At 63.0% G+C, this 16,033-nt stretch overlaps 1 protein-coding gene across 2 annotated transcripts in view; it reads left to right on the forward strand.

The window, feature by feature from the left end:
• The first annotated feature begins 7,045 nt into the window (after positions 1-7,045).
• The window catches only part of BEGAIN (brain enriched guanylate kinase associated), a 43,641-nt gene continuing 34,653 nt past the window's right edge, over positions 7,046-16,033 (forward strand). The window contains exon 1 of one of the 2 annotated variants that reach the window (XM_039252935.1): positions 7,046-7,078. The gene's annotated coding sequence lies outside the window, so the exon portion shown is untranslated. The remainder of the gene's footprint in view (positions 7,079-16,033) is intronic. The other variant, XM_039252939.1, reaches the window with a different exon arrangement.

Consider the following 16,033-nt stretch of genomic DNA (forward strand, 5'->3'; position numbering starts at 1 on the left):
AGCTCAGGTCATGATCTCGCGGTTCGTGAGTTCGAGCCCCGGGTCGGGCTCTGTGCTGACAGGTCGGAGCCTGGAGCTGCTTCAGATTCTGTGTCTCCCTCTCTCTCTGCCCCTCCCCCACTCATGCTCTGTCTCTGTCTCTCAAAAATGAATAAACGTTTAAAAAAAAAAAAGGAGCAGTGACAGAGGACACAGGTGGCAGGGGCTCCATGCACTTTCCTTTTCGGTCCCTTACTTTTGTTGTGTGACACCCTGGGCGGGTCCCCTGCTCCGCTTTGTGGGGGGGTCACCGGTGCAGAGCCCAGGGAAGACAGGCCAGAGATGCTCGAGGGCAGAGCAAGAGCCCCTGCCGCCCCAGCCCTGCCTCGGCCTGAGCGCAGTGCCTGCCGCTGCTGCGGGACTTGGAGGCGGGGCCCCCTGCTGGCATGGGAACCGGCTGGAACACAGGCATCAGCAGAAATCATCGTCCTGCCCAGCGGAGTGGGGAAAATCAGTGGCGCCTCTGCTGCCCGGTTTCCCGCCCCAGCGACCTCAGCCCTGCTACCGCGTCGCCTCCCTGTGCCAGGCGCTACGTGCCGGGAACGGACGGGTGCTCCCCAGCATTGGGGTCCCCCAGCTATTTGATCCCAGGATGGGGCCTGTCTTGTTCGCCCCTCTGTCCCTCGGCTCATGGTGAATAGTTTCTAAACAGTCATGTGAGAAGGCAGGTTCCCATTCTACAGATGAGGAAACAGAGCCCAGGGAGGGACACTGGGGGCAGCCAGGGCCAGAACAGGGTCTCCTGCCTCCCTAGGCCAGAGGCCTGACCCTTGGCCGTTTGCACATCTCAGGGAACCACAGGCCACCTATACGCTGGCCGGCAGTGTCCGCGGGGGGGGGGGGTCCCAGGTGGGGCCGCCGTCTGGTTGGGAGAAGAGGGTTCAGAGTCATTGAAAGAGGCGTTGAGGAAACCCGTGTGTCCTGAGGGCTGCATCTGGGCAGAGGCACGCAGACCCCCCCTCCCTGGGCGTGCCCTCCATTCCAGGGCCCAGAGCCCATTCACGTGGGCCTCTCCTTCACTGGAGTTTGGCCTCCTGTTCTGAGCAGAGGTAAGAGGAAAAGAGGCTGGGCGGGCATGCCTGGGGGCACACAGGGGTGGGGGGCAGTCTGGAAGGGACATGAAGGGGCAGGAGGCCTCCACAGCTGTCAAGAGTATAAGACACATCAGAGACTCAGGGAAGCCCGCGGAAGGCCCTGAGTGCCAGGTAGGTGGTATCAGGGAGTCGGGAGCCATTGCAGGCTCTTGAGGAATACAGGGGCACACTGAGAAACGCGCTGCGGGTCCTGTCCAGGGCCCAGAACAGACCGAAAGCAGGAACCAGAGTCGGGGGAGGGAGGGAGGCAGGAGCCTCTCCGGGTGGGGGACCACCCAGCTCCAGGCACCCTCCGTTCCCACTCTGGGCCCTGCTTCGGCCTCCACCGTCAGCCCGGACCACGCAGGGTGGTGCCGGGGGAGCACACCAGGGGCTGGTGCTCAGCCTCCAGGCAGCCTGGCTTGTGGTCGGCCCTGACCTCAGGCACTGCTTCTGGCCCCGTGCCCGGCGCTCAGCCTCTCTGCAGGAGCCCCTCCTAGACTTGCACCGCGTGTGCAGGTGGGAGGTGAGGGGCCAGGTGGGGTCTGGCCGGGGCTCTCCGTGCTGAGGGAGGAAAGCAGCACAGAGTCGCTCAGCATCACCAGTGGAGGAGTTGGCCCGAGGGCCCGTGTCAGCCAGAGGGCCAAGGCTCTCCGTCACACAGGTGCAGTCCTATGTCACTCCGTGCTGCTTGTTTGGGCCTTCATTCATCATTCGTTCGCTCAGCTAACATCTGTCCCCGACTTTGGCTGCCTCAGCTCTGGGTGACGGGCCACAGAAGGTTTGGGAGAGACACCTGAAACCAGGGCCAGCCCTCCCTGCAGCGCCCATGATGTGGCAGAGAAGGAAAGCCCTGGGCAGTGACCCCCACCATGGTCAGGGCAAAGTTTCAGGAAGCACAAGAAAATGGAGCAGGTAGGGATCAGGGAGGGCTTCCTGGAGGAGGGGGCACCTCCGTGAAGACTACGGGGCCTGTTGGAAGGCACGAGATGCTGGAGAACAGCATGTGCAAGGGTCCCCGGGGGGGGGGCCTTCAATGCAACTGTCCCCCGCGTGTGAGACAGGCAGGCTGCCCGAGGGGCGGGCACAGCGGACACCCTTCAAGGATGTGGTCCCCAGCTCTGCCTGCCAGCGAGGGCGGGGAGCACTGACCTGCGATCGGGAGAAACGGTCAGGAGGAGGCCACAGGGTGCTGCTGCCGTGTCTTCCTAACATCCCAACACGGCCCTGCCTCGGGGCGGGGGGGGGGGGGATTACCTTGGTTTTGTGGAGAAAACCAAGGACAAATTCACTGCAGCTCATAATGACCTGGGTGGCTATCCAACCACGGAGACTTCTCGAGAGGAAGGAAGGACACTTGTCCGGTACGACCCTTCAGTGTGACGCGTTGAGGGGGTGGGGCAGGAGACCAGCCCGGGGGGGGGGGGGGGGGGCGGCCGGCCTGGGGCAGTCTGGGAAGGCTTCCAAGAGGAGACAACTTTTGAGAGTTGTGATGAGGACTCTCGCAGGTGGACACCCCGTGGAATGGCATCTCAGGGTGAGGGGACGGCATGTGCAAAGGCCCAGATACAGTGGGGGGCGGGGGCAGGGACATTGACACTGTGCAGGGGCCGGGCTGCAGCTGGGGCAGCCGGAGGAAGGCCCTGAACTTGGCAGGAACACAGGAGCTCCCCCAGCCTGGCCGCCAAGGCCAGCTGCACCAGGCCCCAGCAGACGGGCCGCCGAAGAAGCCTGGGCCCCCAGATGTGGCCTGATTCAACACCTGTACACTCAGCAGGTGAGTCTGTCGGCACCAGAGTCATTCACTCGGTGGCAATTTCGCCTCGGTGAGGCCACCTTGGTGCCACCGCCTGCCCAGTGTCCCTTAGCACGCCCAGGCCCCAGGACAGACAGCACGTGGCCTCCCTTGCCCAGGCCCCGTGCGTCCCCCGCCCCAGCAGGAATCCGGATGCTGCCCTTCCCTACGGGCTACGAGCCGCCAAGAAGGGGGAGCAGGACACTGGCGATGTGTCCCAGGTGGGACGAGACGGTCCCGTGCCCCCTGGTGCCCAGGAGCACCTCCTCTTCGTGACCTGGCTTGCCTATGACGTGCTAGGGAAGTATCCTCCATGTTCCGTTTTGATACATATTTGACAAATACTTTTACGATGTTCGAGCCCAAGTCCACGGCCCAGCCTATGCCGCCCGCCTGGCCCCACATGGGGACGCCTACGGAGAGGCCACAGGGGCCACAGCAGGAAGTCGAGGCCCGGAGCCAACCCAAGCGGAGCACCGTGGGTGGCGTGCAGAGCCCTGAGGCAGGCCACGCCTCGGGGAAGGGGGCCGGGCTGTGTGCAGAGCCCCTGGCGTGTGGCCTTCACTCCTATTTCTCTGTTAGTGAAATGGAGACCGTGTCTGTCCCTTCATTTCTGCCTTAGGTTGTCTCTCAGAAGCAGACATTGAATCCCGGATTGTTTTCTTTTTTAATTTTTTTAACATTTAAACATTTTTGAGAGAGAGAGAGAGAGTGTGAGCGGGGGAGGGGCAGAGAGAGAGGGAGACACGGAATCCGAAGCAGCTCCAGGCTCTGAGCTGTCAGCGCAGAGCCCGGCGCGGGGCTCGAACCCATGAGCAGTGAGATCATGACCTGAGCCGAAGTCGGGCGCTTAAGCAGCTGAGCCCCCCGGGCGCCCCTGAATCCTGGACTCTTATGAAAGTGCTCCCAGGAGAACCGGGAGAGGGATGGGGAAGGCAGGGTGGGCGGGGCTCGCTTGGGAGAAGTCGGGCCCTGGTCCTGCAGGGCAGCGTGGGGGGAGTCAGGGCACCTGCCGGGGTGTGGGTTCCCGGAGCTCATGTGCCGAGAACCTGCCCCAACTCCAGCCTGCGGGAGGCCGAGCAGGGACAGGAAGGCCGGGACCCCGTCTGCACGACCAGCCAGGAACCCAAGGGGCAGGGAGGAGCCAGACACAGATGCCCGTGCGCAGTGTGTCCCCGGGAAGCTCACGCTCAGTGACCCCCGCCTGCCGCCTTCCCTGTCCACTTGGCCACCCGACCGGAAGCCTGGCATCTTGCCAGCCTCCTCCAGCCCTCCCTCCTTCCATCATTTGTTCACGCCCCTCCCCCCTCCGAGTAGGCGCGCACCCTCCAGCTGGGGAGATCAGCGTACACACACAAACAGATACAGAAGTCAGATGACGCTGGAGAGTACTGGAGCCGTGGACAAAATAAAACCAGGGAATGGGATTGAGAGGTGGGGGTGGGGAGGGTGGCCAACAGAGACCCACATGAGGGCAGGAAGCCCTGTGGCCAAGGGACCTACGAGCCCCGGGGCATTCACAGCAGAAATCTCACCTCTTCCAGGAAGGCTGCCTGGATGCTGCTGGTGCTCTGGGCTCTGGCTGTATAGCCACAGGGGCCTCCACAGACCAGCCCATCCTGCAAGGACCCTCAAGTTGCACCCCTGGGTCTTCTCAGGGACACCTGGAGGCGGGTCTGACGGGAGGCGAGACACAAATGGGGGTGACCGCCGGACCAGACTGACCAGGGTATTCAAACCCCAGCTCTGTCTCTATGTGCTAACGTGGCCTTAGGCAAGAGACTTTGCCTCTCTGGGCCTTAGTTTCCCCATCTGCCAAAGCAGGCTAGTGCCACCTCCCCTACAGGGTCATTACGGGGATTAACTGAGCCCCCACCCCCAGCCAGTGGCAGCTTTCTTCTCTCCTGGCCGTCGTGGTGAACGGGGGGGTGGGGGGGTGGGAGGGAGGAGAGGCCTGCAGGGTGCAGACGGAGGCAGAGGCAGCGCAGTGTGGGGGTGGGGCCCTCCTGGGGCCTTCCCAGGCAGGCCCAAGCTCAAGTGTGCAAGCTGCCTGAGCTGAGGCATGGGCCGCCCCCTCCCCTCCCTGCCCTCCTCCGCCTCCCCAGCCATCTGCAGCCTTGGCAGCGGCAGAGCCAGGGCGGACGGCGAACATTCTGGCACCATCTGAACAGGACCAGAGTCTGGGCAGAAGACGTGGGCGGAGCCAGCACGTACACTCCGTCCACATCCGCCATTCCTGTTGGTTGTCCCCCTGAGGCCCTGGGAGGGCAGGGACATCAGGGGCGGCAGGTGGGGGCATCAGCAGGCTGGGCTCCACCCCGGCGCGTGGCCTCAGTGGCGTCAGAACAGGAGAAGGGCAAGGAGGGGACACCCCAGAACCTGCCCCGACTCATGATGGGGAAACCAAGGCCCCAAACAAAGAGGCCAGTCCCACAGAGAGGCTGACACAGGGATCCGGAGAGCCCGCACCAAACTGCCTCCTCCTCATCCACCTGGACGCGGATGGCCTTTCTGGCTTCCCTTGCTCCCAGCCCCCATTCTCAGCCCTGTCCTGTGCCCGAATGTAGCAACCTGCTCCCCTCATTAACGGAGCGGCGGAGAATGCAAAGCCCACGCCATATAAAATATGAGATGGATGGTGGTGATGATTGCACGACAGATTGTGTAAATGCCACTGCACTGTACACGTAAAGACGGTTACAAAGGTAAATATTATGTTCTGTATCTTTTGCCACAATCAAATACTCATTGGCAGCATCTTTTCATCTGCCACGGGCTTGGGAACGGTATCAACGTGTGTAAGCGATGAGCCCCTAGGTCCTGAGTGAGGACAGGAGTAAAGTGCATGTGCTTTGTGACCTCTCTTTCCAGCACACAGCATCCTTTCTGCCCTCCCTCGTGCATTTTCCGGGGTGCATACGCTGGGCACGGCTGGGCTGCTGGGCTGCTGGGCTGCTGGGCTGGCCAGGTATCCCCAGGGAGCTCTGACGGCCTCAGAGCGAGGCCGCTTCTTGAGGAAGCGCCAGGCTGGCTTGGGCCATGAGAATCACCCTGCTCAGTGTCTCGGGGGACGTCCCGGGGGGGGCCTGGGCCAGTCTGGGGCGCTGCTGGGGGCGGGGAGGGCTGTGCTCCGCCTGGAGGTTCCCGGAGCCACGCTGACCTTTCAGAGGCTGCTTCTCTGCTCGGAGAGCTCAGAAGTAAGGAAGCCCCTCCTCCATCCCTCGGCTACCCGGCTACCCGGGCCTAGGTGCCGGGATCCCCTGAGTAGGAAGGCGAGACAGGTGCCTGCGGCGACCCGAGGGAGCCACCGAGGCGGGGAGGCTGGGGGGTGTGGCCGAGCTGGGCCGGTCACGGGTCACGTCTTTCGCGCCCTTTCCCGCCCCCAACCCACCCCCAACTCCCCCCGCAGCCTCCGCAGCCGCCGCGCCGCCCGCAGCCGGTTCTCCGTTTGTAAAGTGTGAACTCCAGGAGCTCAGGAATTTGGCTCCCTTCCTTCAGGTAATCCCAGGCCCTAGAGCAGGGCTGGTATACAGTAGGTGTCCAATAAGTGCTGGGGGGGATTGAGGGAATGAATGGATGAATGGGTCGGACAGGTCAGCACCGCGGGTTTCCCAGCCTTAAGGGCCCATTCACGCCTTCCCTCGGCGTCCCCCTCTTGCATTAGTTCCTCATTCATTCGTTCCTCCCGCGCGCACGCACGACACTCATTCATTCATGCGCTCCACCATTCATGCTCGCCCGCACGCGTTCATTCATTCCCTGCCCCGCCGCCATTCCTGCCCCGGCTCCCGCGCCCCCGCGCCCCCGCGGCACCCCCGCGGCACCCCCGCGGCCGGCGTCGGGCCCCGCGCCCCCCGAGTGCGCCCCGGCCGGTTGCGGCTGGGGTGGGGTGGGAGGGGGGAGCCGCTGAATCAGCCGCGGCTGCGCGCGCGGGGCCGGGACTGGCGGGGAGCCGGGCTGGGGGCGGGGGGCGGGCGCTCCCTGCGGGAAGCCGGGGGGTGGGGGAGCCCCGGCCGCGCCGCGGCTCCCGGCGCGCTCGGCCTCGGTGGGGAGGGCGGCGGGCCCCGAGCGCGGCGGCGGCGGCGGCGGCGGCGGCGGCGGCGGCGAGCAGCGCGGCTGCCCCGGGGCCATGTGGACGGGCGGCCGCCGGCCGGGCCGGCTCCGCCGGGCGGTGAGTACCTGCGAGCGGGGAGGGCGCGGCGCGAGCACCGGCGGGGGGCGGGGCGGGCGCCTCCCACGCCCGGGGCGGGCTCTGCACGGCACCCCCGCTCCGGCCGGGGCGGAGGGGTGGGGGGCGGGGAGCGGCTGCCCGCGGCGCCCCCTCCGGGAGCGGGGCGCCGGGGGCTTCGCTGGCCGGGATCCGGGTAGGTGGGGGGTGGGGGGGCGCGCCGGGCACTCCCGGGAGCCGGGCGGTCTCGGGGCGGGGCGGGGACTCGGCCTCCGCGCGCGGCTCTGCCCCTCCCCATCCCCCCCCCACGCCGGCCCGAGCGCCTGGGTCGCGTGTGCGGGCGATCGCCCCCCAGACCCGCGCGTCCCGGCTGGGGCGGGGACAGGGGACAGGTAGCCGGGTGCAGGCAGGCCTCGTCCCGCCCTGCGTCAGGGGGCAGGGCCAGACCCGGCTCGCGGAGGCCGCCCCGGAGGCCTGGGAGCCGGAAGGAGGCTGGACCCCAGGCTGGTTCCCCGAGCGGCTGCGGCGCGTGGGCGCGCGCCAGCCCCGGGCGCCCTTAGTCCCGCTCAGGACTGCGGGGCAGGTGCTACCATTGCCCTCAGTTACAGGCGAGGAAACTGAGGCCGGGGCCGCTCTGCCGGCGCTCCCACCCTCGCTGAGCCCCCGCGCGTTGGCTGAGAATTTCTGCCCTAGCGCTTCCGCTTCCTGCCGGGTGTAGAGGTGTTTCCTTCCTCGTCTGTGCCCCACCCCGTCCCCAGTGTGGGGCCTCGGGGGCAGAAACAGCGTGGGCGACCTCGTGGAGTCTCCCGAGCGGGCGGCTGGGACCGAGCAGGCCCCCAGGAGTGAGTGGGGGTGGCCCAGTGAGAGCATCTGAAACGTGCAGGGCCCGGGGCGCCCCCATGCCCCCCGCCCCGTGCACAGCAGGGGTCAAGGCCTCCGGGCTCTCTGTGGGGCAGGGGCTCCCTGGGCCTGGCTCCTTCGGAGGTGCCAGTGCCCTCCGAAAGGAAGCGCGCAGAGGGCAGGTCGCTTCCCTTCGCTGGGCCCCAGTTCCACCACCCGCCGGTCACTGCAGAGACCCTTGTCTGTGCCCTGGGTCGGTGAAGGCTGCGGGAGAAAGCCCCTAGGACGCGGGGCGCTGCCCAGGCAGGCCCGCTGGCTGGCTGGGGCCGGGCCGATGGAGGCGGCTCTGCCTGGCGTCCGTGACGCGCAAGGCGGGGAGGCAGCACCAGGGCCCTGGCAGCGTCCCCGAAAACCCTTAATTTCCCCGACTCTCACTATAATCAGGGCGGCACCGCAAGGCGAGCACAGTGGCAGATGCGGCTTCCACCCGGCTGCTCGGCGCATGGGTGCTGGGCGCCGGCTGCCGGGCTCAGGAGGACCCTCCCCAGCTTCCCTCTCCTATTTATAGCCCGGCCGGCTCCCTGCTCCGCTTCTGCTCAGAACCTGGGGCCGTTCACACCTGGGATGTTCACACCTGGGATGCCGAGCCAGGAGGGTGAGGGCTGCCAGCCCGCAATGGACGTTCCAGGGGCTGAGGCGGGATGTGAGACATTTCCAGGTCGGGGAGGGAAGTGAGTCAGAAGCAGTTGGTTAGATGATTTCCCATTCACTTGCAGGGACTCAGGCAGGGTGTCAGGCCCACAGCAGTCACTGTTCATGGCCCACCTACTGTGCGCCAGGCCCAGCATCAGCATTTTCGGGCATCGTACCCACTCTGGAGGAGGGCCCCCGCTGCTGTAGACAGCGCCACAAACAATTCCTCAAATCAGGGGAGGTGAGGGCCGAGGGCCGAGTCAGAGCCCAACAGGTGAGGGTAGTGGAGTGTCAAGGTGCATGAGGGGTCAGGGCCTGGGGGTAAACTGGGAGAGCAGCAGGATCAGAAGAGGCTCAGTCCAGTTGAAGTTTGGAGGTCAGGGGCATGGCCACCGGGCAGGGTGGGGTGGCTCCTCCCTCAAAGCAGGAAAAGGTTCCCAGGGACAAATCCACCGGTGGGTGACTCTGAAGCTCGCTCTGTTGGGTCTAGAATGGCCCCTCGCGTCCCTTCATGGTTCCCCTCCTGCCCCCGGGCCGGTCACCAGCCTTGTGGAGAGGTCTGGACACGAATCTCGAGGCTTGAGTTCCGGTTCCCCCTCGGCCCCTGATTTACCGCCGCAAGGCCCTGCCCCTGTCGGGGCCTCAGTGTCCGGGCACAACTCCTGTCACAGGCAAGGGAATGATTTCTGCCCCAAAGCAGCACCCCGCCCCCCATGGTAGCTGGTGCGAGGAGCTGACCAGAGCTGTCTCTGTTGATTCAGTATTATAGGGATGAATGAGTGAGTGAGTGAGTGAGTGAGTGAGTGAATAAGTGAAGGAGTTCTGTATTCATTCACCTAGCATACTCTCCCCGTGCACCCATCTCTGCACCGGTGGAGAAGCAGTCATGGGTGGGCCGCGCTGTGCAGACGGACAGCGGTGAGAGGCGTACAGATGTGTGGACGCACGGGTAGAAGGTAGAGGGGTAGATGAGTGGACCCGAGACGGACGGACGTGAGTGTCAGGATCGACGGGGACGGGCGGGTGAACGAGTGGAAGAACCCACAAGGGTACAGGGCTGGAGGAGCGGAACGAGACATCGATGAGCGGACACATAAAAGGACCGGCAGGTAGGAAGACGGCTTTCTGGTGCATGTGGCGAGACAGGTGAATGGATGGAAGGGTCTACAACGGACAGATGTCAACAGAGGGACAGATGGAGAGAGGACGGATGGATACAAGAGCACCTGTCAGGATAGACAGATACAGGCAGGGGGAAATGCATGGCCACTAAATGGATGGGTCAGTGCTTGCAGGCCAGGATAGATGGATGGGTACTTGAACGTCAGTAAGATGACAGATACCGGGATGAATGGAAGAACGCAGGAAGAGAGGGTGGATAGAGACAGGAGTGTATGCTAATGAATGCGTGGATACAGGCAGAGAAGGGTGGATCAGTGCACCAACGGGCACATGTGAACGGATGAATGGCTGTAGGGATGGATGGGTGGAAGCCTAGTTGGTTGGATGGGAGGAGCATCTGGATTCCCTAGACGCTGGTGTCTTGTTCACATGACCCCCCAGTGCCCCGGTTCCGTGATGGCAGAGCGGGGAGGTGGGGTGGCTGCAGAGCTCAGGAGAGGGCAGGGGGCCATTAGGCGTCTCCAATTACGTGATGTGCGATAGGATAGCGGTGTAGCCTCTTGTAAAGACGAGTGGCCGGCAGGGAGTCCCGCAGGGAAGTCCTTGCCCGGGGAGGCTTCCTGGGAGGTTTGCGTGGCTCAAGTGCACGGCCCTCCCGAGGAAGGAAGGCTGGGACAGAATCCGGGTGCGCACGCTGACGGCACAGACCGTGTGTGTGGATGCTGGGGACCCAAGCCAGCTAAGGCCTGTGGCTGGGCTGGTTGAAGACACAAGTGTGAGAACTCTCAGACCCCCAGGCTCTCATCCCTAGGGGAGCAATGGTAATAGAAACTTCTGCTCTGGCATGAGGGACGCCCCAGGAAGGCGACGGCAGTACCTGGCCTATGGCAAGCCATGGCTGTTGACCAGTGACCCCCCCCGAGCCCAGGTCCTCCTCCATGGAATGGGGTAGCGAGTCCTGGCTTGGGGGATTGCTGTGAGAGCACGTGAGGTAATGTTTGGAGCCGTTCATGGACATCCAGCATGCCCTGCCCGTCCTGCATCCCGTTGTTATGACAACGGGAACCTGCTTTAGGACCAGGTCTTCCAGCTCCAGCCCAGCAGGCAATGGGGAGAGCTGCGCCTCTGTTCTCTCCAAGCTCACGGGGGCCAGCTTCATACCTGTGGGGTCAGGGAGGGGCTGAGGGGGTGCTGGAGAGGAGACAGGGTGAGTACCTGACCTGTGGGGGTTCCCCTCCCGGGTCTGCTGTGTTTAAGCCGTGGGACTTCGGACAAGTCGCTTTGCCCGGCTGCGGCTCTGCTTCTGTTAGCAGGAGAGTTCACAGCCATCCCACTTCACAGGGCCGGGTGGGGAGGGAGCCAGGGTGCAGGTGCGTGCCCGGCACGGAGCTTGGCACATAGCAGAGGCTCCGGCCGTGGCTGGAACAGATGAGTCAAGAGGCAGGGGCTGCCGTACCAGGAGCTGTGAAGCCCTTTCAGGAGAAGCAACGCGGGCTGCTGGGAGGTGAGCAGGCCCGGGCTGCAAGTCTCAGCAGCCGGCAGCATCCTCTGGGGCCTCCAGCCCAGGCGGCAGAGAGCCAGTGGGTTGTTATGACAACGGGAACTTGTCTGATGCAGTCAGTCGACAACTCTGGGAAGAGCTCAGAGGACCAACTGGCCAGAGCCCCTGGAACACTCCTGTGACCACACACGCGTGGGGGATGGACACATTGGAGCCCTGTGCTCATGAGTCCTGAGATCCTACTGGACGCCAGGCTCCGTGCTGGAGGCACCCAGCACCTGTGTTCTCACACCGCTTCCCACCACTGGGCATCCCCTGCCCCCTGAACTGGGCATCCATCTGCATGTGACAGTTAGGGGACATGACCTGCTCAGAGTCCTGTTCAGGGTGTTGGAGAGGGATTTGACCTTGCATCTGCCACCTCCCACTGGTGATAGAGATGGTGATGGAGATGAAGATGGAGATGGAGATGGTGATGGTAATGGACATGGTGATGGACATGGTGATGGTGGTGGAGATAGAGACGGTGGTGGTGATGGTGATGGACATGGTGATGGAGATGATGATGGAGATGGTGGTGGTGATGGTGATGGACATGGTGATGGTGATGAACATGGTGATGGTGGTGGGGATGGAGACGGTGGTGGTGATGGTGATGGACATGGTGATGGAGATGATGATGGAGATGGTGGTGGTGATGGTGGTAGTGATGGTGATGGACATGGTGATGGTGATGGACATGGTGATGGTGGTGGGGATGGAGACGGTGGTGGTGATGTGATGGAGATGATGATGGAGATGGAGATGATGGAGATGGAGATGATGATGGACATGATGATGGAGATGGTGATGGGACAGGGGCTGGACGGCTGCTGCTGCGGGGTATCCACGTGTCAAGGGGGGGCTGTCAGGGGACTGCAGGGATTGGGGGGAATGCTGTGACTTTCCTAAGAGCCTGAGATCCCTGCTCCTCCAGTGCTCAGCCCAGAGGAGTGAGGATAGAGCAGAGCTTGCATTCTAAGGGGACACAGAGAATAAACAATTGCACACCTACCCCTTGTGGTCGGAGGCTGTGTTATGAGAAGAGCAGGGACTACAGGAAGCTGATGCAAGGGGACCTGATCTGATCTAGGGCTGCAAGGGGACAGGCTATTGGCTGGGGCCCTGAAATTTAGATGAGAATTAGGTGATGAGACAGAGGGGAAGAGAGGGGGAGGGGGAGTGATTCTGATGGTGGGAACAGCATGTGCAAAGGCCCTGAGGCCAGATAGAGCTTAGCACATTCAAGAACTTGATGAAAGTTCAGGTGGGTGGCGGGGGGCAGTGTTCGGGGTAGAGAAGACACCTTGGTGACTCAAGGAAAGACCCTGGGCTGTCAGAGCTGCAGGGTGTCTGTGCATGTAACACTGTCTGGTCACCTCTCTGGTCTGTGTTTTAAAGCTCATACTGGTGTGCTGTGGGATAGACCAGGCTGGACCAGCACTGGGTCGGGCGCCCCAGAGAGGGGTGATTGCAGGTGTCTGGGTGAGACGTGGTGGCACCTGGGACCGGCAAGGTGATGGTGGGGACGGAGGGATGTAGTGAGGTCCGAGAAGCTGAATTGCCAGGGCCTGTTGGTTGGTCGGGGAGGGAGGGCAGAGGGAGGAAGGGTCCAGGCAGCTTCTGTGGATCTGCAGTCGTGGAGCTTTCCACACAGTCCGTCACGGGCACTGTGGACATTCGGAGAGGTGTCCGGCTGAGTCCAGAAAAGAAGGGGTCCCTAGCACTTGACATGAGACATCACAGTGGGCAGGGGCCCCAGGTTCATAGCCACGAGGAGGCCGCCAAGGAGAGTCAAGGCCATGCTCTAAGCAGCACCAGAAGCCCAGATGGTGACAGTGGCCACCAGCCGGCCAGCCAAAGGCCTGGGTCTGCCCCCCCCCCCACCTCCGCGAGCCTTCCTCTGACTCGTGCAGGTGCATCCTGGGAAGCAGTCCTGCCTCCTGGCTTCCTGAGATGCCGAAAACGGGCATATCCCCCTCCACACAAAAGAGAAAGTGCCCAGGCCTGGCTCTGGCCTTTCTGGGTTAATCTCCCCTGTTCTGCTCCCCATTTAACCCCACCCTGGGTCCCCATGTGCCAAAGACTCTTCCCTCATTACATTATTGACCACTGTTCCTCACCTTCTCCTCTGTGTTGTTGAGAGATTGTACGCAGCTGCTAGTAATGGAGACTGGAAATAACCACAGCTTAAGTAAGACAGGGGTTATTTCTCTCAAGTTAGAGCACCAGGGCAGGTGGTCTGGGGCTGGTGCGATGACTCAGTGGTCATCAAGAACCCGGGTTCCTTCTGCTTTCTGCTTCTCCATCCTCTGAGTATGGGTTCCGCCACAAGTTTGCCTCGTGGTGCAATCTGGCTGCAACAGCTCCTACCATCACTTCCACGTTCTAGTTAAGAAGCAGGAGGGTGGGGAATGGGGGCAAAAGAAGCACCCGCAAGCTGTCTGGTCCTCACCCCATAACTTCAGTTTCTATCTCCTTGGCTACCCCTGGCTGCAAGGGAGCCTGAGAAATGCAGTCTTTTAGCTGAGTATCTTGACTCCCAGAATAAAATGAGTTCCTTACTAAGGACAAATAGGAGAACAGTGGCAAGCAGCATGTCCACCATACCCTCCCAGTTTGCTGGATCAATGACGTTCCAATTCCCCCTCCTCCGGGCCCTGTGCTCACTCTCGTGGCTGTTGTTACGGCCTCTCCGTACTGCCTGCCTCTTCACATTGATGCACCCGGCACTACCCCTGGCAGAGGAGACGAAGAGATGTTGTGAGTGGAGTGTGAGGCCTGGCCCAGCCCCCTCCCCACACACAGCAGGTGCTCAGCCAGTGCAGGCTGCCTCCCTCCCTAGGCCAAAACAGAGCTCAGGACATGACCTTCTCTGTAGCACTCACTAAGCCCTGAAGCCCAGCTCCCACTTAGTGAGAATCAATTTAGGGGGTGGGAGCCCCCTCCCCCCACCACGTGCTCCCTGGATCGATGGGCAGGCGGGCATTCAGCGGCCAATGAGAGGTGGGGACCGTGACCCCCTCCCAAAGAGGGCGTGGGGATCCCAGCCCCGTGGGAGGAGAGAGGTGGGGGTCGGTGAGGTACTTGGAGAGGCCTGACCTTGGACTAAGGACGGAGGATGCTCTCGGGGGCTGGCTCCCAGGCACAGGGCCCTGACCCCAGCACCCCCAGGCCAGATGGCCACAGGTCCGTCTCCGAGCCCGGGGCCAAAGCCCCCAGGAAGGAAGCCTGCAGAGAGGACTTTCGAAGCCGCAAACCGAGCCCCACTCTGGGCCGAAACCCCGAGGGCCAGACATGTTGCCCCAGCCGGGCGGCCCGGCGAGGCCGGGAAGACACGCAGGCATCGCCCAGCCGGCGGCCCACCCCAGAGCCCCCAGGCACCGGCGGCGGGGCTGCCGGGGGCCCCCTTGCCCGGCTGGGCCGCCGACGGGAGGCCAGGCTGCCCTTCTCCAGGTTCCTGGATGAGGTCACCATCCGAGTGCTGGACCCTGCGACCCTGGAGGCCTTCCGGGGGCCCAGAGGACACAGCCCAGAGCCCTCCCAGAGGGAGCGAGGCCCAGGCCCAGCCCAGGAGCCCCTCACGGGAGCTGTGGCTCTGGAGAAGACCCTGGCCCTGAGTCCTCCCCTAGCCTCAGAGGTGGCCCCTGAGGCTGCAAGCCGAGCGGGGCCGGGCCTGGCCGCAGAGACCAGTGGGGCTCGAGTGGGCAGCGGCAAGCGTGGAGGCCAAGCTGCCTCCCCCCGGAGGCCTCCAAGCCGGGTGAGTCTCAGCCTCAGCCCAGCCTCCAGCAGGCGGCCGGGCATAGGTGTGCTTGCTCCCCTTCCTCCTCCCCTCCCTCCCCCCTGCACGTGCCATCTCCCCGGGGGGTCCTGGCAGGGCCCCCTTCCAGTTCCCCCATCACCCCGCTCTCATAATGTCTATAACGGCCGAGAGCTTAAGAACCCAAAGAATGAATCTCTAAGGTGAAATTTCTGGCTTTGGGGCCGGCAGAATAGTTTGGAACAGTGCGCGTGAGTCAACAATAATGATGATGGTCGTAATGTCAGCCCCCATCGGCAGAGCCCTCTGTGTTTTACCGCAGGATTTCATGATTATCCCCTTGAGGATTTGAACCTCAGACACCTCCGTGCGAAGTAACATGTCACCATCCTGTCGGAAAGATAGACGGGTCTGTGTCTTTTACGCGTTCCCCATTAAAACAATTTTTTAATGTTTTTATTTATTTTTGAAAGAAAGAGAGAGAGACAGAACGAAGCAGGGGAGGGGCAGAGAGAAGGAGACACAGACTCGAAAGCAGGCTCCAGGCTCGGAGCTGTCAGCACAGAGCCCCACACGGGGCTCAAACTCCCAAACCGTGAGATCATGATCTGAGCCAGAGTCGGACGCTTAACCGACTGAGCCCCCCAGGTGCCCTACTAATTCCCCATTTTATAGGCCCCCTGGGGAGTCTGGGCTAGGACCGAGGTCTTCACGTCTAAACGTAGTATCTTTCTCACACCCCAGCAGCACCCCGCACTCACTCACAGGGAGATGGGAGGCCCGCTTACCTGCCCCGGGGACCAACTTGTGCACTTGCACGCCCACCTTGGTGCTGACCTATGTCCCCCAAACCATGTGTCCCCTGGGGCCAGGATGGGTTTTTATGGGCTCTTGCAGACACGGCCCATCCTGACTCCTCCAGGCACGGAACCCAAGTGGGGGCCGCGGGGCCAGGTCGGCCGAGCTCACAGCCAGGCCCGTCCTGCGATGGTTTCTCTACAGG

This window comes from Hyaena hyaena, unplaced genomic scaffold, assembly GCF_003009895.1.
Source record: "Hyaena hyaena isolate Hyena2069 unplaced genomic scaffold, ASM300989v1 scaffold_427, whole genome shotgun sequence".
In the NCBI taxonomy this organism is placed as follows: domain Eukaryota; kingdom Metazoa; phylum Chordata; class Mammalia; order Carnivora; family Hyaenidae; genus Hyaena; species Hyaena hyaena.